At 43.9% G+C, this 25346-nt stretch overlaps 1 long non-coding RNA gene across 2 annotated transcripts; it reads left to right on the top strand.

Annotated features, from left to right (window-relative positions):
- The first annotated feature begins 21608 nt into the window (after window positions 1-21608).
- On the top strand, window positions 21609-24163 carry LOC124226174 (uncharacterized). 2 transcript variants are annotated; one of them, XR_006885223.1, is made up of 3 exons: window positions 21609-21715; window positions 23352-23451; window positions 23932-24163. It is a non-coding gene; the product is annotated as an uncharacterized LOC124226174 (long non-coding RNA). The 2 variants fall into 2 exon arrangements; XR_006885224.1 differs by lacking the exon at window positions 21609-21715 and adding an exon at window positions 23224-23260.
- Window positions 24164-25346: the final 1183 nt, after the last annotated feature.

The raw sequence follows: 25346 nt of genomic DNA, 5'->3' as shown, positions 1-25346 counted from the left end.
TTGGCAAGATGAAAGAAAATGTGTAGAAATTTTTCGAGACAGATACAGACATATAGACATATATGTATATGCATTATGCATACGTACATGCATATACATAGTTAAATGGAATATAGCAGGAAAGAACAAAAATCCAGCTTAGAAGAAAAAATGACTGAGAACATTCCCACCTATTGCTTATCAAGAGATTGGAAACTTAGGGAAATAAACCTAGAAACAGGTCAGTGTATTAATGGGAATTTAGCTTGTGATAAAATAAATTGAATTTGGATTCAGTAAATGATATTGTGGCAAGTTGCTACTCATGTAGGAAAAAAATCATTTCAAAAAATTTTTGGAATTAAAATAAAAATTTTTTGAATTTATTTCAAAAATAAATTCATGCAATATACAAAAATTTATATGGCTTAAAGAATTAAACATAAAAAATGGTGAGAAAACCAAAGAAAACTGTGGAACCATATTTTTATAATCTCGAGTTATGTACAGTCTTCTGATGAAAACAGAAAACCCGAAACCTTCATGAAGGAAAAAATAGATTTAAATATTCAAGAATTTGTGAACAATGATAGGCAGCATAATTTAAAAGATTTAAAAACAAAGTTCTTTTTAAAGATTGGAAAATAATATTGATATAGCTGAAATGCCAAGAGAAAGAGTTAATAGTCAACATCGGACAATCAGAATAGGATTTTGCCACAAGAAACAAGACAGAAATTGGAGACAGACCAGAGCGTTTTCACCTTAGAGAAGTCTCAGCCGGATAGGAGGAGAATCAGGGGAGGCTCACCTTTTCCAGTCCTGGGAGGTTGTGGGGAGAGGAACTGGACGACATGGCAGGAGAGTGGAAAACTAAACACGTGTCGTAAGAGAGGAGGTCATGTCAGATCAATTGAGGGAGACACCAAAGGCAGAAGAAGTTGCTTCTCCCTCCATATGGGTCTTGGAGGAGACAGCTGGGCAGAGGTCCTGTGTTAACTTGGTGGCGTCCAGTAAGTTTCAGAGAGGAAGAGAGGTGGGTAGAGGGTAGTCATTTCTGAGTTCCTGTGCTTCTTCAAGTAGACACACTTAGCTGAGAGCCGTGGAGTGCACTATAAGGAGGGCGGGTTGGCCCTGCACCAAACCCGGAATGTTGGTCATCTGGGCCAGGAGGCAGGGTAAAATACGTGGCAGATGCTCAGGGGGTCTGCAACTCAGCAAGGACCAGAGGAAGCAAAGGCAATGGTGGTGGCAGTTGAGGAGAATTCGCTGCTGTGGGTTTCACCAAGCTGAGAATAAATCAGCCGTGATGTCACCTGCTGCAGTTGCCAGCAGTAGTTGCTTACCAAACGTGTCGCTTGGATGGGGCCAACTGTAACCCAGTGAGTACCAAGCCAGCCATTCCGCAGATGGCCCCAGTGAGGATCTGGAGCACTGTGCACTTTCCTTAGTACTCCCTAGGGACACTCAGACCTCTGAGCTCACATTAGCCTGTCTCCTCCTATGTATCAAATCCCCTCATGGAAGAAGTAGGAGTGAAGGAGGAGATGGTGGTGGGTTGCACACAAGGAGACTGACTACACAATTATCTCCTGAAAGGAAGCAGTACCTGAAACAACTGTTTAAATTGTGAAATCTGACTAGGGGGCAAATTGGTTTGACATTTAGTTACTTATCCCTTCTCTTTAGCAAATGGGGCCCATGGGGATGATGAACAATGGACAAATGAAAGAAACTACATTCTCTGTGCACATCAAAGGTTGTGATCCCTTTACATCAGCGATGGAGTAGGAAGAAAGCTTTCCAAAAATATACAGCAAAGAATTAAAATCCTTAATAAGAGACATAACAGTAGAAAAACAGACAAAGGATTGGAAAAGGCAAATCACCAAAGATAGTAAAATGGCCCACGACTGTAAGAAAAGATGCTCCGTATCTCTTAAGAGTAAATATAATGAGATATTTCTTGCTCAGTATATTGGCAAGCAAGCAAAAGGCTGGTAATCCTCTGGTACGTTTTCTAACTTAAGTGTTTGCAAGGTTTTCGATACTGTGGTCGACCAGATGCCTCCTGATTGAAAATCCGCGTGAGTTCTCCTATTGAAGGTCATCAGTAAAATCTAATAGAAAGTCTTCTGGAAGGCTCTCAGGAGGCTCAGAATCTAGTGACAGCTCTGGAACAGATTTCTTCAGTGACTTATGGTCAGACTTTCAGTGCTTGATTCTCCATCTAAAACTTAAGGAAGACGAGACCTACTTTGTCCGTGTATCGCTGAAATAGGACCAAGATTAATGGCCTAGCATAGAAAATGAACAGTCGGGCACGTTCTTTAATACCTGAATCTATATATCTGGTAAAAATTAGTCTAATTCACTTAATTTGGGGAAAATGCTCACCTAAAACCATGCCATTTTAGAACCAGGAGTTTAAGATGAATCAAACCCAGTGTTTGTCAAAACGTCCCTCAGACTGATCATGCTAACTAGACTCAGGGAACTGCTGACTCTTAGAGTGGGTACGTTTGGAAGTCACGTATAAGATTAAGTAAATGCACACAGCTATTGTGCTCGTCTCCCACGTGAACACACCCTTGCCCCTCTCTAAGGCTACACTGAGGTTATTAAAGTTGTGAAAGCCGGCATTGAAATATTGCAAAAGTGCTTTCTTGCTCCAATTTTTAAGCTTTTACAGTGTAACACACGTTATTTTTCTGACATAAACTAAAACCAAATTTCTCAGGGTGCTTACTTCCTTCTTTAGCAGCATTTCAGTGAAAATCTTTTGTATATTTGTAATAGATAAAAAACAATCCAGATCGCAAATCCTGTCTCTTTCTTTTTAAAATTTAGAACACGTACAACTTTGGTCCAAACTGTTTTGCATAAGTTAAACTAAATTACACTATACTAACCAATGTGAGTGTATTCCTACAAGCATAGATATGTTAAAAAAAAGGTCTCAACTAACCCAGAATCCACTCCTTTCAATGATAATGCTAAACATAAAAATACCTTCTATGTAATGAGTGTTACTACATGTCAAGTGTTATGCTTTATTTAGCTTACTTCACCCTCAGGATTCCTCTTCATTTTTACAGTTGAGAGAGCTGAGGTGTGGAGAGATTCAGTAACTTGCCCAGGGTCTCAGAGATGCTGGAGCCGACAAGCTGAAGAATCATACGGTACTCTGCCACTTCCTTCTGGAAACAGCAGCTGCATTTTTATGTTTTAGATATTGAGCTTTTGCTTCTGCCATCATTAATGCCTTCCCCATAGCCTGCTGGTAACTTATTAAAACACTGCTCTAACAGTGTTGCTTCTCTGCTTGAAATCCTTGAACAGCTTCTCATCACCTGGAGCACTGCTTCTCAAAGCGTAGTCCCCAGACCAGCAGCATCAGCAGCACATGAGAATTGCTAGAAGTGCAAATTCTCGGGCCCCACCTCAGACCTACTGAATCGGAAACTTTGGGTGGGGCTCAGAAATCGGGGGGATTCTGATGCTGCTTGCTCAAGCTTGATCTTTAGATGATATTTGAGACCCCGAGTGGTAAGGCTTACTTCTCTAGCCTTATCTTGCTCGTCACTGCTTCGCACATCAAACTGCATTTGTATCCACTAAATATACCACAGCGCCTTCCTGTCCAAGGACAGTGTTTCCTGGTGGTTAAGTGCAAGGATTATGGAGCCAGGTTGCCTGGCCTCGAATGCCACCTGTGTCATTTGCTAGTAGTGGGACATGGATCAAGCTACCTAACTTATGTGAGTCTTAGTTCCTCCATATAGAGAAATGAGGATGAAGGTAATAATAGTATCTACGTTATTTGTGATTGTGAGGATTAAATGATTCACTCTATGTGGAGCATTTAGAATAGTGTCTGCCACATAGTAGGCACTCTAGGAACACACTATTTCATTCGCATGTTGTATTAGTTTCCTGTGGCTTTTGTAACAAATTCCCACAAACTCGGTCCCTTATAAACAACATGAATTTATCTTTCACAGTTGTGGAGGCCAGCGGGCAGAGATCAAGGTGCCGGCAGCGCAGCACGGCCTCCAGACATGCTAGGGGAGGGTCCGTCCCTTGTCTCTGAGCTTCTGGTAGCAGCCTGCGTTCCATGGCTTGTGGTCACATCATGTCAATCTCCACCGGCGTTTTCACAGCGCCTTCTCTTCTGCGTCTGTAATCTCCCTCTCCCTCTCTCTGATAAGGACAGTTGTGACGGGATTTAGAGTCCACCCAGATAATCCAGGATAATCTCCCCATGGCGGGGTTCTTAATTTAATCCCGTCTGCAAAGACCTCTTCTCCTTATAGGATTACGTTTGCAACTCACTGGGATTACGACGCGACATCTTTGGGTGGCCATTGTTCAGCCTACTGCACTTGCGTTATCCTGTCCACCTGCAGTACCGTCTTCTCTCTGTTTCCTTCTTCTCTTTAAGACTCAGTGCAGAATTCGTCTCCTCCGGGAAGTCTTCCCTGATTTCCCCAGTGCCAGATTTAGTTCAGCTCCTCTGTGCTCCCATAACATCCTGAACATACCCCTGTCACTATCTTTTTTTCTTTTTAATAGAGTTTATTTTTTAGAGCAGGTTTAGATTTGCAGAAAAATTGTGTAGAAAGAACAGAGAGTTTCCATATATTCCCTTTCTGGCTCTCTCATTACAGTTGCCCTTCTTATTAACATCTTCGGTGATTATGGTACATTTGCTATGATTGGTGGACCAATATTGACTCATTATTATTAACGAAAGTCCATAATTTGCATTAGAGTTCATTCTTTCTGTTGTACGGTTCTGTGGGTTTTGACAAATGCATAATGTCCTGTATTCACTTTGACCTTGTCATACAGAATAGTTTCACTGTCCTAAAAGTGTCCTGTGCTTCATATATTCATCCCTCTGAATTCTTGGCAACCACTGATCTTTTTACTGTCTCCATAGTTTTGCCTTTTCCAGAATGTCATATAGTTGGAATCCTATAGTATGTACCTTTTCAAATTGGCTCCTTTCACTTAGCACTAGGCATTTAAGGTTCCTCCGTGTCTTTTTGTGGCTTGCAAATTCACTTCTTTTTATCGCTGAATAATATTCCATTGTTTGAATGTACCACAGTTTGTTTATCCTTTCACCTGTTGAAAGACAACTTGGTTGCTTCTGAGTTGTGGCAATTACAAACGAAGCTATTATAAACATGTACGTGCAGGTTTTTGTGCGCACGTGAATTTTCAACTCCTTTGGGTAACTACCAAGGAGCACCAGTGTTGAATTGTATGGTAGGAGTAGGATTAGTTTTGTAAGTTTGTCATTTAGTTTTGACTGCCAGACCATCTTCCAAAGTGGCTGTACCATTTTGCATTCCCATCAGCAGAGCGTGAGAGTTCCTGTTGCTCCACGTCCTTGTCAGCATTTGATATCTCCAGAGTTTTGGATTTTGGCCATTCTAATAGGTATGTCGTGGTATTTCCTTGTTCTTTTTTAATTTGCCATTTCCTAATGACATTTGCAGAGCATCTTTCATATGCTTATTTGCTATTTATATCTTCTTCTTCGTGTGGTGTCTGTTCAGATCTTTTGCCCATTTTTAAATTGGGTTGTTCGTTTTCTTATTCTTGAGTTTTAATAGTTCTTTGTATATTTTAGATAGAAGTCCTTTATCAGATATGTGCTTTGCAACGTATCTGATAAAGTCGCCCAGTGTGCGGCTAATATTTTCATTCTCTTAACGATGTCTTCTGCAGAGCAGTTGTTTTTAATTTTAATGATGTCCAAGTTACCAATTTTCTGTTTCATGGATTGTGGCTTTGGTACTGTATCTAAAAAGTCATTGCTGGGGCTGGCCCCATGGCCGAGTGGTTAAGTTCGCGCGCTCTGCTGCAGGAGGCCCAGTGTTTCATCGGTTCGAGTCCTGGGCGCAGACATGGCACCACTCATCGAGCCACGCTGAGGTGGCGTCCCACATGCCACAACTAGAAGGACCCACAACTAAGAATATAGAACTATGTACTGGGGGGCTTTGGGGAGAAAAAGGAAAAATAAAATCTTTAAAAAAAAGTCATTGCTAAACCTAAGGTCATCTGGAGATATCTAGACAAATATATATATAGATAAATATTTAAAAATATTTATCACTTATCTTCTAGAAGTTTTATAGTTTTGCGTTTTCCAGTGAGGTTTATGATCCCTTTGAGTTACGTCACTATCTTTTCATTGTTCCTGTCTTCTGTTTTATTGTGTTTGTCTGTGAGTTTTCCTTGCGACTAGGAATTATATCTTATGTGTTCTAGTACTGTGAGTACTAAATAGGCCTCACAAAAATAAGTGAGGGAGTAACCTGTATCTTGCTCAGCAGCTCACCCCTTCTTCAAAGCATCGGGGCTGCTCGAGGCTTCCTAACCCGAAGAAAGACGCCAGAGGTTTTGCGTTGAGCCTAGGTTTGCATGCTCTCATAAACATGAAACGGCTGTTTCCTCAGACCTTCCAGGACTTGCACGGTGGTGCAGGAAGGTCTCTGAGTGTTAACAATGCTATCTCGTTAAACGACTAAGAATAGACGAGGCTTTTATTTTCGTTGGGACTGAATTTACTTCCAGTGGCATCATACAAAAGAATGTCCTGTGGTAAGGGGTCAAGGTGAGGTTGGAGAACCAAAAGTTTAAGGGTTATGTGGCCATTCTCCCATCAATTCAATGTGACTCACAGTTTCCTGGGTTAAATATTACTTTTTCTATTTATATGCCTGTGGGTTTAGAAATGAAAGCCAGCCCCTTAATCCAGGGAAGAAGATAGAGGACTTTTTTCTATTCTAAAGCGGAGAAATATCTGTAGTGACCCCAGTTTCCTTTTTCATGGAGAGATATACACAAAAATAAAGTGTTTGGATTTTATTAGTACAGTGATCAAACAGTATAGTTTTCTTGTGACAATCGCAATTTCAAATAAAAGTGATTTAACTTATACCTTTAAAAAAATTTTTGTGTAAATGAATTTACAAATCTGGAAAATTCTTTGTTGGTCTATCCGTGGGATACTCCCCTTTTGGAGCCTGAGGCCCAACAAGTTAACACCACTTTGGTTACAGATTCTCATCTAAAGTGTTCAAGCCTCAGCCTTAAACTTAAGTTGGCCACTATGATTAAATTATAATGCAATTTTCGTTTAGTGCAACGTGATGTTCTTTCAGATATGGGTTTTTAAAGGACTGGTGTGTTCTTCTGTTTGCTGGGCTATTTGACCATCTAGTAAAAGTTAAAATGGCTCCAGCAGGCTCTAAATAGGGATTTCCCAATGGTCAGCTCGGCCAAGGGCAGCGGCTTGGGACCACAGGAATGCCAAGTAGGTTAGCTCTGACCCCTGAGCCTCCAACTTCCTAATATAGTTAAGGATGAAAACAGCTCTCAGGCCTTCATGGTGCTCAGAACTCAGACACCACTTCTCTCCTTGATAAATGACAGGTCTCAGTTTCTTCATCAAGCATCTGTCTTAACAGGACTGAAATTTTGAGCCTCGGTCAAACCTCGTTGTTGGAGAGATGAGTATCAGCTCTAGTAACAGCCATGAGGAGTGCCTATAAGAGAGAAGTACATTAAAATATTTTGCTTCCCACCCCTTTCATCTTTTTTGAAACATAAGGAAGCTAAGCAAAAAATTGTGAATTGTTAGTTTTCTTGTAACTTCCAATACGTCTTTATAATCCAAGCCAAGAGAGCTTGCTAGGTAAGGCAGGCAGCTATATCCATTTGCTTCATAGACTTAAGAAATCCACTAGCTGGGGTTTTCTTTATACATATGGGCAGTTAGAAGGGTGAGTCTCAAAGAACATGTTAATAATTTCTAGCAGCTCAGATTAGGATGAGATCTTATTATTCTTTGGATACAGAAAGAAGAGGACTTATGAGCATAGATGTCAATAAATATTCAAGTAAACAGTTAAAAAAATTTAAATCATCCACTATGTGCCACATACAAAAGTGAATATTATTTCTATCAACGGAAGATTTTAGGACATAAGACGAAATACCAGTAGTCATAGAATTCTCATTTTCATGGGTTTCTTAATTATAAGCCTGTACACATACACACAACCACACACATGCACATGTGTGCACGCATACACACCACACCCCTTCCTGAGCATAGTTTGTAGGTCATTCAGGAAAGCCAGTTCTGGCCTGAAGTGGCTGGCAGCTTCAGACTCTGAGGTGACGTGGGTAGGATGCTCGCATGAACCTTCCATTCTCAAGGCTTTCTTGTATAAGCTTGAGTACCTTGATTAGACCTCCCTGCTTGCCACATCTCTCTAACTTGTCAGTGTCCAATGACATTGGGACAAATTTGATCTTGGGTAAAGGTCTTGAGACTGCTTGAAGCTTGACCCTAGAGTCTGGGTTATCAAATGTTAAACTCCGTAGTCAGAGGCTAAACATGGAGACCACAACGTTAGCAACCACTGCAACTTCCCTCCCCAGACCATCGGACCAAACCCAGAATGCTTGGGGGCCAACTGCCACCCTGGACTTGATAGCAGAATGACTTACTGAGGGCGGAGCAGAGTCTGAGATGAGGTGGAGTTAACAGAGATGGCATCCCATTGCTTGGCTTTTTTGAGTTTCACAGATCTGAGTTGGTGAAAACTGCCGTGCCCTCCCTATATTGGGGGTCCCCACAAAGGAGAGTAGGTGGCACAAAGGGAGGTGATAAGGACAGAAAATATGACCTTTTTTGTTTCTGTTCAGTCTCAGGTTTTGAGAAGGATGTAGGAAATCATCTGAAAGGAAATTTTTGGGTCACTGTGGATTCCAACTTTTTTGGGTAGCAATGTCCCTCAATATCAGGAACAGGGAAGAATCAGCCAGCTTTCAGGGACAAGAGGAGAAGTCAGTGATTTATTGACTGATGGTAATTTTGAATGAAAAGCGAGGTGATTATTGTTCAAGAAGCACTGAAATGCTGAGATGCCCCCTGATATGCTGGTTGGAGGAAGAGAAAAGATGCTGGCGTTGGAGGCTTCAATCAGTCATTTTAGAGTCTTTAGGCAAATAATTTTATCTGATGGAAAATGACATTGAAACCTGTTACTTTGCTTTCCCATCAAGGCAAGCTAGCAGACAGAGCATAGGCTTTCAAACATTTTTGACTGTGATGCACAGTGAGAAGTACATTTTACAGCACGGCCAGTTTATATACCGCCTGCCACTCACACATATGCACACACAAACGTAATGGAAATAAAAGTTTTAGAAGCAGTATTCTTTAGGAATAATGTACTGGGATATTTTCTCTTCTCCTTCTCTGTTCTATTGCATTAAAAATAAGAGATATTTGCGATACACTGAATTGCTTGACTAATGGGTCATAATTTGCAGTTTGGAATCTAGTAATGGAGAGGGTGTCATGGATAAAGACACTGCCTTGGTGGCAGGGCAGGTCATCCCAAAGTTGTCTGCAACCATCATTTGTCTGAAAAGCCAGGGCAAACTCTGTTCAGGGTCAGGTTGGTAGTACACGTAGATGGAAGGATCAAGGTGTCCCAATTTTGTCTGACCTGTGGGGAGATGCATCTGTTTTGGAATAGTACCCTAGCTATCTGCTTAGGGGACCTGGGTAGGTCCAAGATTTTCCTCAGTGGTTTCAAGTTCATGTAATTATATTATTCTAATAAAAACCTATCTGTAAAGATCAAGGAGCTGTGGAGGGCTGGTGGATTCTGAATGTCTGTGATGGAGGATGGGACTCAAACCCCAGTAGGGAATAATAGTGTAGATCAGAATCCGAGCTGAAGCCCTGTATTTTGGTGGGTCCTCAGATTCCCAGATCACAGACCCCTTTGAGAATCTAATGCCATGGTTTCCAAAGTGTGGTTCCTAACCAGCAACAGCAGCAGCATTACTCAGAAAATACAAAATGCTGGGCCCTAACCCAGATCTACTGAATGGGAGACTCTGGAGGTGTGGCCCAACAATCTGTGATTGAGTAAGACCCCCAGCTGATTTTGATGAAAGCTAAATTTGAGAATCACTGATTTAATGAAATCAATGGACTCTTATTGGAAAAATGTATATATACTCACAACATTTTTCATGTAATTTCAAATCTTTGTAGAATCAGGGGGTCCTTAGGTCCTAAGTTAATAGGGAATAAAGAAAATCTAGACAGTTCAGTGAAAATACAGGTGTGTGCTGGACAATGCCCATGAGATCCCCAGCCACAGGAACAACACAGATCCCAGGGGTCCTACAGGGTGCAAAGGGCTCCTGTTAGGCTGGCTGGCTGGGAAAGGTCTGGCTCAGGAGCCACTGGGGGAGCAGCCTGCAGGTGTTGGATCTCAGTTACCTGAACCTGTCTAGAGGGAGTGAGGAAAGGCCAGTGAAGTGTCAGAATGGGGTCGTCATCCTAAGTACAAGCACAGACCTTTGGGATAATGAACTGAGCATGAGGATTATGAACATCTTATGAAGGCCCGTAGGCAAATGTAGGTCCCAGAATTTCCAGAATGATTCTGATTTCATGTACTTTTTCACTTTTAATAAAAATCAATCTTTTAAAATATAAGTAGGGGCCGGCCACGCAGCCGAGTGGTTAAGTTTGCGTGCTCCCCTTCGGCAGCCCAGGGTTTCACCGGTTCGGATTCTGGGCACCGACATGGCACCGCTCATCAGGCCATGTTGTGGCCGCATCCCACATGCCACACTAGAAGGACCCACAACTAAAATATACAACTATGTACTGGGGAGATTTGGGGAGAAAAAGCCAAAAAAGCAAAAAAAAAAAAAGAAAAAAAAGGGAGATTGGCAACAGTTGTTAGCTCAGGTGCCAATCTTTAAAAAAAATATATAAGTAAACATGGTTTCATTTTTGTATCTTACAGAAATAATTTTACAAACTAGAAACAAAGATGTCCTTTATTGGACCATGTGCCTTGGCTTCTGCTTCAGAGTAAGTGATCACTCAGTCTATGCGGCCAAATGGGTGCAGTGTACAGGGGCAACAGCCCCGCCATCATGGGTTCAGAAGGAAAAAGAGAGTCACCTAGCATCCACTGCAATTTTCACGGCAAATAACCTGTTTTTCTTAATCAAGATGGAACTCACATGAAATAAAATTAGCCATTTTAAGAACAGTTCAGTGGCATTAGTCCATTCACAATGTTGTACCACCTCTGCTTCTATCCAGTTCCAAAACACTCTCCTCACTCCAACATAAGATCCCGTACCTGTTAACGCCGTGGTTTTACTTCCTATTGCCTCCTCCTCCCAGCACCTGGAAACTACCAATTTGCTTTCTGTTTACCTATTCCGGATATTTCATATAAGTGGAATCAAATAATATTTGACATTTATTTGTGTCTGGCTTCTTTCATTTGGCATATGTTTTCAAGGTTTACCCATGTTATAGCATACGTTACTACTTCATTCCTTCCTACAGCTGAATAATATTCCACTGTATGAATGTACATTTTATTTATCCATTCATCCATTGGTGGACATTTGGATTGTTTCCACCTTTTGGCTTTTGTGCATAGTGCTGCATTGAACATTCATGTACATGGCAAAGAGCTTTTGCTCTTCTCTTCTTTGAACACTCTTGAAAGATAGGGATTGGAGGAACTTCACCTGACTTCATCCCCAATTCCTCTGCTTAACCTCTTCAATTTCATTCTTATCTCAAATTCCAGCTTGGCTCGTCACTGAGTGGGAACTAAGACACTGGTTACACGAGGTTTTGCTGCGTCATAGTATGTTGTTGTATGTATGTGTAGGACATCCTGCCCGATAAGTTTGGTATTGACCCTGGAGACAGCCAAAAATGCTGGAGAGATGATTCCTGTACCGTGGCCAGTTCTATGAATCCTGACTTAGAGAATTGCCATGATCATACATGATTTGTTCGCAGCCTAGAAGATGTCAGCTCTTTGTGGTGACGTGACAGGTTCTCTGCCCTTCTGTCCTTCTCTTCCCACAGCTAGAGTTACTTCAGCCCACCATGGTCCTCTGCCTCCTTTCCCACTCTGTATAAAACCAGGAGCCTGTCGTTCTCCTATTAAATCCTGCAGGGCACTAAGTTCTGCTCCCCAGCACAAGTTCTTTGGGCGAGCCCCTCCCTCGAGACCTAACGTCAGCATATCCCAGGAGTCTCCGTCACCACACACTTCCTATTGGCGCAATGGTTGCTGCTCTGAGCCTTTAGTTATCTTAAATTATTTCTACACCCACTACCCCCATTCATGCAAAATGGATATCCCCACTTGTACTGTTCAGTGTTGTTATAGGAATTAAATAAGATATGCAAAGAACCTAGCACAGTTCCTGGCACGTGGAAGGCTCACAGGAAATGTGAGCGGTGGTATTATTATAATCTCCCTGCTCCCTACCTCGTGCTGAATCTCTCTAAGGTTGGCCCCTCTGTTTGGTCCGATAATTTTCCTTTCCTGGCAACTGTTCTCTGCCTGGATGCTTGATGTTGACTTCATTCCTTTTCCCACAACTGCGCATGTCCCCAAGTGTACATTCCATTTCAGTCCTCCTGTAAACTGTCCAAGTTCAGGCCCCTCCTGAATGGCAAGTCCCACTGCCTTCTGACCTGTCAGTTTCAGATGGTTCGCTTGTTAACACAACGGTAGAAGGAATAAAGGACTCCTCAGGTGATCCAACCAACTTCTTATTTGCAAGGTTAAAATTTTAAGCCAACTCTTGTGTTGAACGCCTTCTCATTATGACTTGGAAGCAACTAGATCTCTGTGGAAGCGGTCTCAAATACCGTGCTAAATGTGCAATTTTCTTGAGCGTACCTGTGGCAAATCTGCCTTTCTCAAAGCCAATGTGAGGAAGGATCAAGAGAGACAACATTTCATTTGGCATCGTTATCAAGTATAGGAAATGATTGCAAAAGTTGTGTGAAGGATGGAAATGGGCCTTATAATCAATATCAGATAAGCTGCTTTTTGTCACTCTTCTGAATAACTGTAATCAAAGCTGACACAAAACCAGATCAAGCTTTTATTATTTCTCAATTATACGTAAAGAACTGGGATGGAAAGTCTTTTTGAATGCTGCAATAAAATCTTCCAGGCCGAAGGTTTGGGTAATAATAGGCATGCTTTTACAGTCCTTTCTAGTTTACAAACAGCATTGTATTTTGTCCTCACAGTACCTGAGGGGAGCACAGCCCACACTTGCTCCAGTAGTGGAACGTGTGTAAACCTGTGTCTCCATGCAACTAATTCTTAATCATCAGTAGTGAGCACTTTGTGTGTGCATATACACAGAGAGAGTGAGAGAGAAGGGTCGGCGGAGAGAAGAAAAACAAATGAGCATGTCAGCATAAGCTCAATAAAGAATGAATTTTCATGGGAAATGGAAAATGCACCCAGAATGCTTGGAAGAGCTGTTAATATTAGTCCTTGTTAGTGTTTAGGAGAGAGAGAGCAAAAGAGGTGGGTGGGGGGAGTGAGAGATCTGTTTATGTTTGCCACCTTAATTAAAACACTCTTTGGACTGTCTGTTCCCAGGATTTCTACCGGTTCAGCCGTTTTGTTATATAATGGACTCTTCTTTGTCTTCATATAGCTCTAAAAATACTTGGAACAAAATCACTCTTCTTTACTGTGATGGAATTGTTGCTTTTTCATCCACCCTCACACTAAATCTCCTTCAGAATCTTGCTCTTTATCTCATCCTTGATCCCCACCTCGAGTTACATGTGGATTCAAATCCATACAGCCCCTGTGAACCTCAGTGTCATCAGCCAGAACACAGGGACCATACCTACCTTCTCAAGTTATTGAGATGCTGCATCAACGACAAGTGCAGTGTCTTACACCCTAAGAGGGGTCCCATAAATGTTCCTTTCATTTCCTCTCTGGCTCCACCTTTTCCTCTTTCCTACTTTTTGGTATCATTTAGGCGATCCTTCTGTAGAGACCAGGGGACAAAGAGACACAGGCTGCCATCTGCCTGCCACCTCCATCCCAACACGCCCTCATTAATTCAGGAGAAGCGAACTGAGCAGGAGTGCAGAGGCAGGTGCTGACCAGGTCATGAAGTTGGTCTTACAGAGAAGAAAAATGTGTCCGTCTCTTCCTTCAGTTCTCCCTGAACGTGGCCTCAACCCAAGTTGTAAAATTTACTTCGCACCATTCCCGCCATATGCTTTGACCCTACTTGACAATTTTCCGACACAGGAGCAGAGAGCCATGCCCACCCCGCCCTCTGCTCTTGTGGTTTCCTCTATGCAGAGGGCTCTTTCCTCACTTCTCTTTTAAAAGCCCACGCTCTTTAAAAGTTACCATTCCCAAGAAGCCGGGCTGGCCCTTAAGCAACCCTTTTCACTGTCATTCTCCATGCCACTCCCCACCAGGACCTAGCCACCAAACACAATGGATGTGATTTAATTTCCCTTGAGCCCTTAAATTGTACGTTTGTATCTCTCAGGCAGTATCTATCCCATGTTTCTACTTTGCCTTCTCCCAGCATGTAATCAAGGCACGACTTTGTGCTTCAGTTATTTTGGTACCTCTGTCTAGACTCTAAGTTGTGAATTCCCTGAGGTCAGACATATCCTCCTCATCTCTGAAGATCCCTCTACTACCCTACTGACCTTTCCCAGTAGGGGCTAAAATATTTATTGAATTCAATTGAATTGAACTTATTTCCCCTTATTTTAGAGGAAGCTTAAAGGAGTAGGGTCCCTAGAGTTGTCAGATAAAACACAGGATGCCTGTTAAATTTGAATCTCGGATAAACAATAAGTAATTTTTAGTATAAGTATTTCTCACATATTACATGGGATATACTTATACTAAAAATTTATTTGTTGTTTATCTAAAACTCAAATTTAACTGAATAGCCCATATTTTTATTTGCTAAATCTGGCAACTCTAACTGGGAACCATGTGGCAAAAGGCAACAAAGGGGGAAGAGATCATATTTAATGGAAGCATTTTGGAGGGATAGATTCAAAGTCAAGGCAGATTTTGACACTATCCTGAGACGACTGCCATGACGTTCATACTAACCCTCTCCATCCAACGCCAGCACTCATCTCTTCAACAGTAGCATCAACACTCGTCTGGGAGACACACAGCTGTCTGTGCCCTGGAGAAGCCCCTCCAGTGAAGTCCACAGGTGGTCCTGAAGCCTGCCACACCCTTGCTCCTCCCTCGCACGTTCTCTGAGCCAGACCACTGGATCCCACGATGGAAAAGAATCAGGGAGGTAATTTTTCTGGAGAAAAGCACTAGGTTAACAGAACTGATACGTCAAGCCACTAATGTCCTCTTTCCCCTTTATTTGAATAATCATTTTTATACTTCATAAAACTTTCCCATCTGTGTGTACGTTTCAAACACAGGAAGCAGCTCCCTCTTACTAAAATATTTTCTCTTCCTCAATATATATCCTTTCTAGTTTCCTCAGCCCTAAAAACCCCCCTTTCAAGTATATTTTCTCCACTGTTTCACATCTTCATGCATCTCAGAGAAATTAAGAAAAAGGTTCATTTCAGTAAATAAACCATGGTTTTAAAAATGTTCTCATCATTTCACACTCTAAAAAAGAAGGAGATGGTGAACATACATGGAAAAAAAAAAAGAGAACCATTCAGTCCCCTCCCAATTGCTCTGAACTCCCCTCTCCCCATTAGACAATACAAACGATTTTGATGTGCATTTCTCTGATGATTAATGATATTAAACACCTTTTTATGTACCTGTTGGCCATCTGTATGTCTTCTTTGGAAAAATATCTGTTGGGGTCCTCTGCCCATTTTTTAATTGGATTGTTTTCTCGATATTGAGTTGTATGAGTTATTTATATATTTTGGGTACTAACTCCTTATTGGATATACGATTTGCAAATATCTTCTCCCATTCAGTAGGTTGCCTTATTGTTTTGTTGATTGTTTCCTTTGCTGTGCAAAACCTTTTTAGTTTGATATAGTCCCATTTATTTGCTTTTGCTTTTGTTGCCCTTGCCTAAGGAAACAGATCCAAAAAAATATTGCTAAGACCAATGTCAAAGAGTTTACCACGCATGTTTTCTTCTGGGAGTTTTATGGTTTCAGGTCTTTCATTTAAGTCTTTAATCCTTTTTTTTTTTTTTTTTGAGGAAGATTAGCCCTGAGCTAACTGCTGCCAATCCTCCTCTTTTTGCTGAGAAAGACTAGCCCTGAGCTAACATCTGTGCCCATCTTCCTCTACTTTATATGTGGGATGCCTAGCACAGCATGGCTTTCACCAAGCGGTGAAACCAAGCCATGTCTGCACCCAGGATCTGAACCGGCCAACCCTGGGCGGCCAAGAAGCGGAATGTGCAAACTTAACTGCTGTGCCACTGGGCCGGCCCCGTCTTTAATCCATTTTGACTTTATTTTTGTATATATGATCCAGCATTACCATTTCTGGATATTTATTCAAAGAAAATGAAAACACTAATTTGAAAAGAATCTGCACCATTGTGTTCATTGCAGCATTATTTACAATAGACAAGATATGAAAGCAACCTAAGTGCCCACTGATGGACGAATGGATAAAGAAGACATGGTATATACATACAATGGAATATTACTCAGCCATAAAAAAGAATGGAATCCTCCCATTTGCAACACCATGGATGCATCTAGAGGGTATTATGCTAAGTGAAATAACCAGGGAAAGAAGAACACTGTATGATTTCACTTGTATGTGGAATCTAAAAAGAAACAAAACAAATGAACAAACAAAAGAAAACAGAAACAGACTCACAGACACAGAGAGCAAATTGGTGGTTGCCAGAGAGGATGGGGAATGGCGGGAAGGTGTAGAGAAACAGGTGTGGGGGATAAGAGGTACAAACTTCCAGTCATGAAAGAAAGAAGTTGTGAGGATGTAATATACAGCATAGGGAAGACAGTCAGCAACATTGTAATAACTCTGTATGGTGACAGATGGTAACTAGTCTTATCAGGGGGATTGCTTTTTGATGTAAATAAATGTTGAATCGCTATGTTGTACACCTGAAACTAGTACAATCTTGTACGTCAACTATACTTCAATAAAAACAAACAAGCAAACAACACAAAAGAGTGCGTGCTTTAAACTCTCGGCAAGGCGCGGGCTGCTGCCAGCTTTCTGAGGAGCAGTCCTGCAGCGGGAGGAGGCAGCCAGCTCGCCCACAGGCTGGATGGGTGGGATTTCCCACAGACGGTCCAACACAGCCCAGGCAGGTGGCAGGAGAAGGCACCGTGCTTAGTCTCCAGCAGTATGAGGACAGATGGCTTCTTTGTCTCTTTACCTTTATGGAAACAAAAACAAGTCAACCAAAGAGTAAACAGCTCTTTATAAACCTAGCAGCGGTCCTATTCCTCTGTTCTATTCACTCTCAAACTATGCCGACTGGGGAACGGCTGAGAGTGGAGAAGGAAAGACTCTGCCCCGACCTTTTCATCTTTCTCCATAGCTCAGCGAAGTCTGGCTTTTCTTGCATTCTTTCAACTGAAACTATTTTTTTTCAAATTTCACCGGTAACTAGGGTGGCCAAACAGGGACACTTCCAAGAGGGAAAGGAGACACTACAAATAATTATACTAGGACAACACATATAAACCTGAACTGTTCCTATGAAGATCCTGCCATTTGATGAATCCAAACCCCTCTTGCCAGCATCTTTCTTGACCTTCCGCAGTGCCTGACGCGGCCACCATCCCTTCCTTTTTGAACTGTGGTTACCACCGATCTCCTTGACGCTATAACTCTCTCCTGTTCAAAGGCCATCTCAGACCTTCTTTGCTCGCGCCTCTTTCTTCCAGTGATTGGAAAAGTTCCCAGCCTATTGCGCGACTTTTCTGACTCTCTCTCTCTCCACCTCCTCAAAGAACTCCTTCTTTCCCATGACTTCAGCTCTCCCCCGTCATGCTTCCCAAGCACGTATCTTCATCCCTGATATATCTTTTGCAGCCTGGTCTCGTTAATCAAACTTACTTCTAGATATTTACCCTTGAATAGCCCACAGTCACCTCAGATTCTACGAGGCACACCCCGACTCCAGGAGTCGCCATTCACGATGTATTCTTTACACAAATTGTGCTCCCAGGGTTTGTGCAATGAGGTGGGACCCAGCTACGGGCAATTCTAAAACAGCGATCACCATCCACAGATTATCTTCCCACCTCTCACTCTTTCTACCCCTGCCACAAACCAGCTCGTTCCGAGGCCTCCTTGTCTTTCAATGGCGCATCATTCATCCTGCTCCCCAGGCCCGAGATTCAGTGGCCTCTTAACTCTGTTCCTTTTCCAGTTATCATTTCTCCTATCCAATCTTGGACATAAGCCTATCAGTTCTTTCTTCATAAGATCCACTTGAATCACTCCCTTCCCTTTGATTTCTACTGCCTCTGTCATAATTTAGGTTCAGAGATGAAAGAATTCCAAAGCCAGATAGGTGGGTCTCAATGATGTCTCCTGCTCCAGAGAGAAGGAGGAAGGTGAAGACTTGGGAGGTCCCAAGGGCTTGGCCATAGGAGTTTCGTTGGCAATCTCTGAATGTGCTGCTTCAACACTGGGATGAGGGCTGAAGATGCATCGCAGGACCACGGTGCACCCTGGAATGCTGGGGTTCCCATGTGCTCCTCGACTGTCTGTTGCTATCACCTGGTCTTCAAGGTCCAGCTCAAAATCTCAGGCATGGCCCCATCAGCCGGGACTGATCTCTCTCGTCTGAGCTGTTGAGTATACACCAACTGTCATTGCTATGTGGCCATTTCCTTTGAATATGTTTGGTCTCTCCCAAATTATCCTGTGAGCTCATGGATGCAGGGGAGGGGATTGGTGCTGTGGCTAGGACCATGTCTTCATTTCTCCAGAATCCTCCACATTTCCTAACATAAGCCAGGTGGCCATCAATAACTGTTAAACAGAGCTGGCTACATAGTTTATGGGGCCCAATGCAAAATGAAAAAGCGAGATAAAAGCCTTCCCTTTCTTCCAAAGTCTCTCTTAATCTGTCTTGATCTATTTTGTTGGTTTGGTTTTTTGTCTTTTTAAATTTTCTATTTCAATCATGTGGCCTTGGGCACAGGGGCCCTTGCGGGGTGAGTGCAGAGCCTCACAGGTGCAGGGTCTGCCCTGAGACTCAGTGCAGCCCTGTGCTGGGGTGGCGGGCGCAGCGGCACTGAGCCATGGTGGCTGCAGAGTATTAAGCCCCAAGCATGGCCCCGTCTGACCACAGAGGCCTGTGTCACTGCACGGGTGACACGCCCAGGATGCAGGCCCTGATGTTAAATGAGTAAAGGGATGTAGCGAAGCGTAGAGGCCACTCTTTCAGAAAGAAGGGGAAAAATAGCATCAAAGAGAGAGAAAGAGAAAGAGAAAGGGGCGTGTGGAGCAAAGGTGTTTCCCTGATTACACGGTGAGGGGCCTTGAGAGAAGGCTGCTGGGAAAGGCTGGTCTTGGAGCAGGTGTGAGGGCTGGGCGGGAGCACCGTTGAGGGGTCTAATCCTGGAGCGGAGGGGTCACATCTCTTGGCCAAGGCTGGAGAGCAGCAAGAATGAGAAGAGAAGCAAAATGTTCAGATCTAGGAGACTTCATCTCGGATATTGGATGGAAATCGGCAGAAGTACTGACTCAAGGAGATGCTGCTGGGCATCTTTATCTGTGGATTCAGGAATTATCAGAAACTATTATGTGCAAGATACTGAACTAGTTACTGTAGTGCCCACTGAAGTGACTTAGACCCTGTCACAGCGTCCTGAAAGAGCTTACAGTTACAGAGGAGACAAAACAAATATGTACATATATAAAATTTAGGCCAGGTGGTACAGCGGTTAAGTTTCACGCTCCACTTCAGTGGCCCGGGGTTCACTGGTTCGGATCCTGGGTGCGGACCTATGCACTGCTTGGCAAGCCATGCTGTGGCAGGCGTCCCACATATAAAGTAGAGGAAGATGGGCACAGATGTTAGCTCAGGGCCAGTTTGCCCCAGCAAAAAGAGGAGGATTGGCAGCAGATGTTAGCTCAGGGCTAATCTTCCTCAAAAAAAAAAAAAAAAAAAAATTTAGGCCAGAATGTAATAAGTAACCTGGAAAGCCCTTTTTCGCTCAACCAAGTTCGCTAGAAATATCCTCCTGCTAAAGATTCAGCAGTTAACTCTGCTTGAGGCTGAAGGAAAACACAAAAGAAAACAAACAGCCCGTTACAGTCCTGGCAAGAAAGATCACCTTGGGCTACTGCTTCATTTTCCTTTCAGAGAAGTCTCCCTATTCTTTCAGTGGCTACTTATGGAGGGCCTACTGTGTGCCAGCCTCTGTGTTATGTCACAAGTGGGCTGGAGTTTGCAAATAGCAGAGGGTAGGGAAGCAGGTCTTGAAATTTCAGGTGGCCGTAGGAGAATTTTTAGCTTTGGGTCTCCAAGAAAAGACTTCTTGGCTCCAAAAGTCCTGTTCTCCAGAAACTCAGCAGCCAGGGCAGAGCAGTTCTTCCCTCCGTGAGCGATGACCAGGCGGGTGGCAGAGTTGACTGTAAAAGAGCTCAGCGAACCCAGATCTCTGCAAAGCAGCCCAAGGGGACTCGGAAAGAATTCTTCAAGGTTGCCCCTTGACATGACCCCGGGGATCCTTAAGGAGAAAACAGCTCAGGGCATGCCACGAGGAGAGAGCCTGCATCTGCGTTGCCATCACTCAGCAATGGTTGGGAAACGGGTCAGGGCAGAGTGGGCAGACTATGTGCAGAAAGGAGCAAACACATTCTCTGGCACTCCACGGAGCCCCGAGGGGCGTCCTGTGGGAGCTCGCACACTGAGACTCCTGAGGGGAGTGGTGGATTTTGAGCAAGGCTCTATTTTAAGCAGGACCAGCAACATCATTTGCTGGGCCAGTGCAAAATGAAAAAGAGAGGAACTTTGCTCAAAAATTAAGAATTTCCAGACAACAGCCACAGAGCATTAAAACAAGCGTGGGCCTTTCTGAGGGCAGGGTCCCATGCGGCGGTGTGGGTTGCACACCCAGGAAGCCAGCCATCTTCCAGATGTGGAGTTTGGGTGAAAGGACAGCTCAGACTGGCGTCCCGGCTCACTTAGAATGAAGGCAGGCCCCCACCGTCAGCGCACTGTGCCCCAAAGAGAACTGTGCAGGGTATACTCTTAAATTATCTCACATTCTGCAAAGGGAAAATGGAATGACTCTTTCACATTGTTGTTTTGAACCAGTAATGCACACACGTATAAACATGCATGCGCCCAGACACGTCATTTGGGTCAAATCCACATGACCTGACCTACAGTCTTCATTCTCAGAGCTGCCTAGAGGCACTGAGATATCAAATCAGAAATCAAGTGGAAACAATCTTCATTCCGCAGCCTTTCCTGGCACTTGCTGCATGTCAGGCGCTGTCCTAGGAGCTTACAACATACCAATGGACACAAGAGCCCCTGCAGTCACGGGACTCACATCCTACCAGGGGAGACAGACAATGAACATAACACGTAAATATGTAATGTAAAATCAGATCGCAATATGTGCAGTGAAGACAAACGGGGGTAGAGCGTGATGATGTGTGTGTAGGAGTGTGCACACACTATTTAGATAGGGTCAGTGAAGGCCTCCTGAGAGGGCTACATTTGTGTAGAAAGGGACTGAAATGAGGAGTGAGTCCTGTGAATCGTGAGGAGAAGAGCCTACCAGGCAGAGGGGACAACTCGTGCAAAGGCCCTGGGGCAGGGTATGCTTAGAAGGTCCAGGGACAAGGAGGAGCCCAATGAACACAGTGCTGTGAGTATTAGTAAACAAGATTAGAGAGGTCAGCCAGGCCAGGTCACTGTCATCTTTGCAGGCCAAAATAAGGATTTTAGACTTTAAGAGACACTGACCTCAGTTTTGAAAAATGAGGAGTCATCCAGCAAATAAGGAGGAAGAAATGTTCCAGGCCCAGGAAACAATACATGCAGTGGTGCAGGGGAGGGGCTGGTCTCATGTCTTTGGGAGAGTTTCTGAGAGTTGATATTGGTGGAGTCAAGGGCTAGGAGAGGGGAGCCTGTGAGGGAGGTCAGGGCCAGGCCACAATGCACCCACTGTGTGCAAGCTCCACGCTCCCCAGACTGGGCCAGCACCCCCTGCAGTGTGGCCACCAGTCTTCTCCTGGGCAAGAGTGAGCCGGGTGTGCCAGTCTGTTCTGACAGGAGAGGTCGGATCCACCCTCACTAAGAAAGAGCACAGGCAGTGCAGGCCCCCGGTGATCTCTTCGAGGGCCCTAGGTTCTCTTTCCTGAGCTCAGAAGCAAAGGCCCAGCAAGCTGCTGCTCCCTGAGATGCAAGGACTTACCCAGCAGGGCAAGGCCTGTGTCCTGGGAGTGGGGAGGCTGAAGGAAGAGAAAAAGGCTCCCATGCAAACGAGTGGTTTGGGTCAGGAAGTACGAACACAAGGGAGAAGAGGCCACAAAGAGCCAGGCTCCTTGCCAGGAGCAAGGCTGGGACCCACGGCTCTGACGAACACCCCTGTCTTCTCTCTAAGGGGCCTGTTCCCACCGGCCCGAGGCAGCCTGCTCTCTGCCGAAGTGTGCCGTCACTGCTTTCACATCAGCACTCCGTGAACAACCTAGGCCAGGCGTCCTAGAGACATCTCCCAAGTAGGGGACAGGGAACTCTTTGTCCTGAACCAAGGTGGCAGAATTGTGCAACAGCAGAGGCTGGTCTTCACTGAGTCCCACGTCCCCCTGTGGGTGCTGGCTGCCCAGGCTCTCTGTGCCGCTGCCATGTGGTATCTGAAGGCTTCTGCTTCAGGCCCCTTGGCGCTCGTTTCTAAAGGCCAGATTAGAGGGCTGTGGGGACAGGCAGAAGCCTTGCTTCTGAGAGTGGAGACCAGAACCTGCGCCTGGGTTCTCTTTGCCTGCAAAGAAAGAAAGTGATTTCCGGAGGGTATTTGATCTGCCTGAAGACAGTTTCTGCAGTGACCAGCAACAGAGAGGTGGGACGGACTAGAGCTCATCTATCCAATAGTGGGAATTATATGCCCACTCATTTCTTTGACCAAAATTTATGGAGTGCCTCCCATATGCCAGTCATTGTTCAAGGTGCCTCAATCATAGCTGGAATACATCCTGTTGTTTCATATTCCAACATATTTGGAGTAAGAACAGAATCAAAGGACATTGGGAGAGGTCTGTCTCCTCTCTTGGTTAATCTTAGTAATGAGTCATTACAGAACATTCTGGAGCAACGGGAGGGGCTGGTAGCCTGCCTAGATCATCCAGGTAGCTCAGGATGTGTCGGTCATTTCTGATTGGCCGGTCAACTTGGGGCTCAGACTAGGAGGGAACAGGTAAGTAATCGGTATCCCAAAAGGTGGGTAAGCTTTGAAATATGAAGAGAATTAATCCAGTAATCAACCAATTTCTTCTCTTCCTGATTAGGTTCCTAGGGCTGTCGCAACAAAGCACAACAAACTATGTGACTTGAAACAACAGAAATTGGTTCCCTCATAGTTCTGGAGGCTGGAAATCTGAAACTGAGGTATCAGCAGGGCCACGATCCCTCCAAAGGCTCTAGGGAAGAATTCTTCCTTGCCTCTTCTAATTTCTGGTGGTTAGCAGCAACACTTGGCATTCCTTGGCTTGCGGCAGATAACTCCAATCTCTGCCTCCATCTTCACATGACTGTGTTCCCTGCTTGTCTCCAAATCTGTCTTATAAGGTCACCAATCATTGGATTTAGGACCCACCTTAGTCCAATATGACCTTACCTTCACTTAATTACATCTGCAAAGACTTATTTCCAAAACAAAGTCATGTTTACAGGTAGTGAAGGTTAGGGCTTCCACTTAGGGGACACAATTCAACCCACAACACTGATTACATCAATGGTGTGCCAAGAATCTGGTGCAGGGGGCAATCCACCCAGACGTAAGCAGTAAAAGATGCATTGTCTGTAGAGAGTTTGAAAGCAATAATAAAACCAACTAAAAGTCAGCCTTTTTCTTTTTCTTCACCCCAGGCTCCGGGAGGAGGTGACAGCCCGCTGCTGCCCCACGCAGCCTGGACGGGAGCAGAAGGCAGGTGCCAGTGCCTGGCGAAGTCTCTTGCTCAGTCTGAGAGCTCGTTCAGGTGCAGACTTTCTGCTCTGCCCCAGGCTGAGGTTTAGGAAGGCATAGAGACCGTCGGCAGATGTTTTCTTTTTTTTCCATCTTTTCTTTTTTTATTGAGTTCATAACAGTTGACATCATTGTGAGATTTCAGTGGTACATTATTTCTTGTCTGTCAGCACATAAGTGCTCCCCTTCACGCCCTGTGCCCACCCACCACCCACCTTCCCCTGGTGACCACTGAACTGTTTTCTTTGTCCATGTGTTTGTTTATATTCCACGTGTGAGTGAAGTCATCTGGTGTTTGTCTTTCTCAAGTAAAACCAACTAAAAGTCAGTCTTTATTATCGCCATGCTCCCAGAATTCTAAATAGTATCAGTAGTAAAAGACTCCTCCTAGCGGGGGACCGCTCCTACTACAATCCTGCTCTTCCCACCAGGACAGTGCTGAAGGAGTTGGTATATCACTTGTATTTCTTCACCATTTCTTAGGGCTGCTATAACAAAGTACCACAAACCGGGTGCTTAAACCACAGAAATTAAGTTTCTCCCAGTTCTGGAGGCAAGAAGTTCAAGACCAGGTGCCAGCAGGGTTGGTTTCTTCAGAGGCCTCTCTCCTTGGCTTGTAGACAGCTTTCTCCCGGTGTCTTCATATGGTCTTCCTTCCATACCTGTCTGTGTTCAAATGTCCTATTCTTAGAAGGACACCAATCACGTCGGATTAGGACCCACCCTAATGACCTCATTTTAACTTAGTTACCTCTTTAAAGACCCTCTCTCCAAATACAGTCACATTCTGAGCTACTGGGGGTTAGAACATCAATGTGTGAATTTTGGGGCATCCATAACACCACTGAATCCATCTATTAAATGGTTGGCCATGTGTATATCTTCTTTGGGGAATTGCGTATTCCAGTTCGTTGCCCATTTTTAAAGCCGAGTTATTTGTTTTTCTGTTGTAGAGTTGTAGGCCTTTATACATTCTGGATATACGCATCTAGATATGTGATAGGAAAATATTCTCTCCTGTTCCATAGGTTGCCTTTTCACTCTATTGATTGTTCCCTTTGAGGTACAGAACTTTTTAAGTTTGGTATAGTCCCATTTATCTATTTTTGCTTTTGTTGGCTGTGCTTTTGGCGTCATATCCAAGAAGTCATTGCCAAATCCAATGTCATAAAGGTTTTCCCCCTTTCCCCTCTGTTTTCTTCTAGGAGTTTTATAGCTTTAGGTCTTTGATCTATTTTGCATTGATTTTTTTTACATGGTATAAGTAAGGGTCCAGCTTCATTCTTTTGCATGTGAATATCCAGTTTTCCCAGCACAT

The sequence above is a fragment of the Equus quagga genome, chromosome 15 (genome assembly GCF_021613505.1).
Source record: "Equus quagga isolate Etosha38 chromosome 15, UCLA_HA_Equagga_1.0, whole genome shotgun sequence".
In the NCBI taxonomy this organism is placed as follows: Eukaryota; Metazoa; Chordata; class Mammalia; order Perissodactyla; family Equidae; genus Equus; species Equus quagga.
Note: the sequence above shows the minus strand (reverse complement) of the source record. Positions and strands in the feature narration are given on the sequence as shown.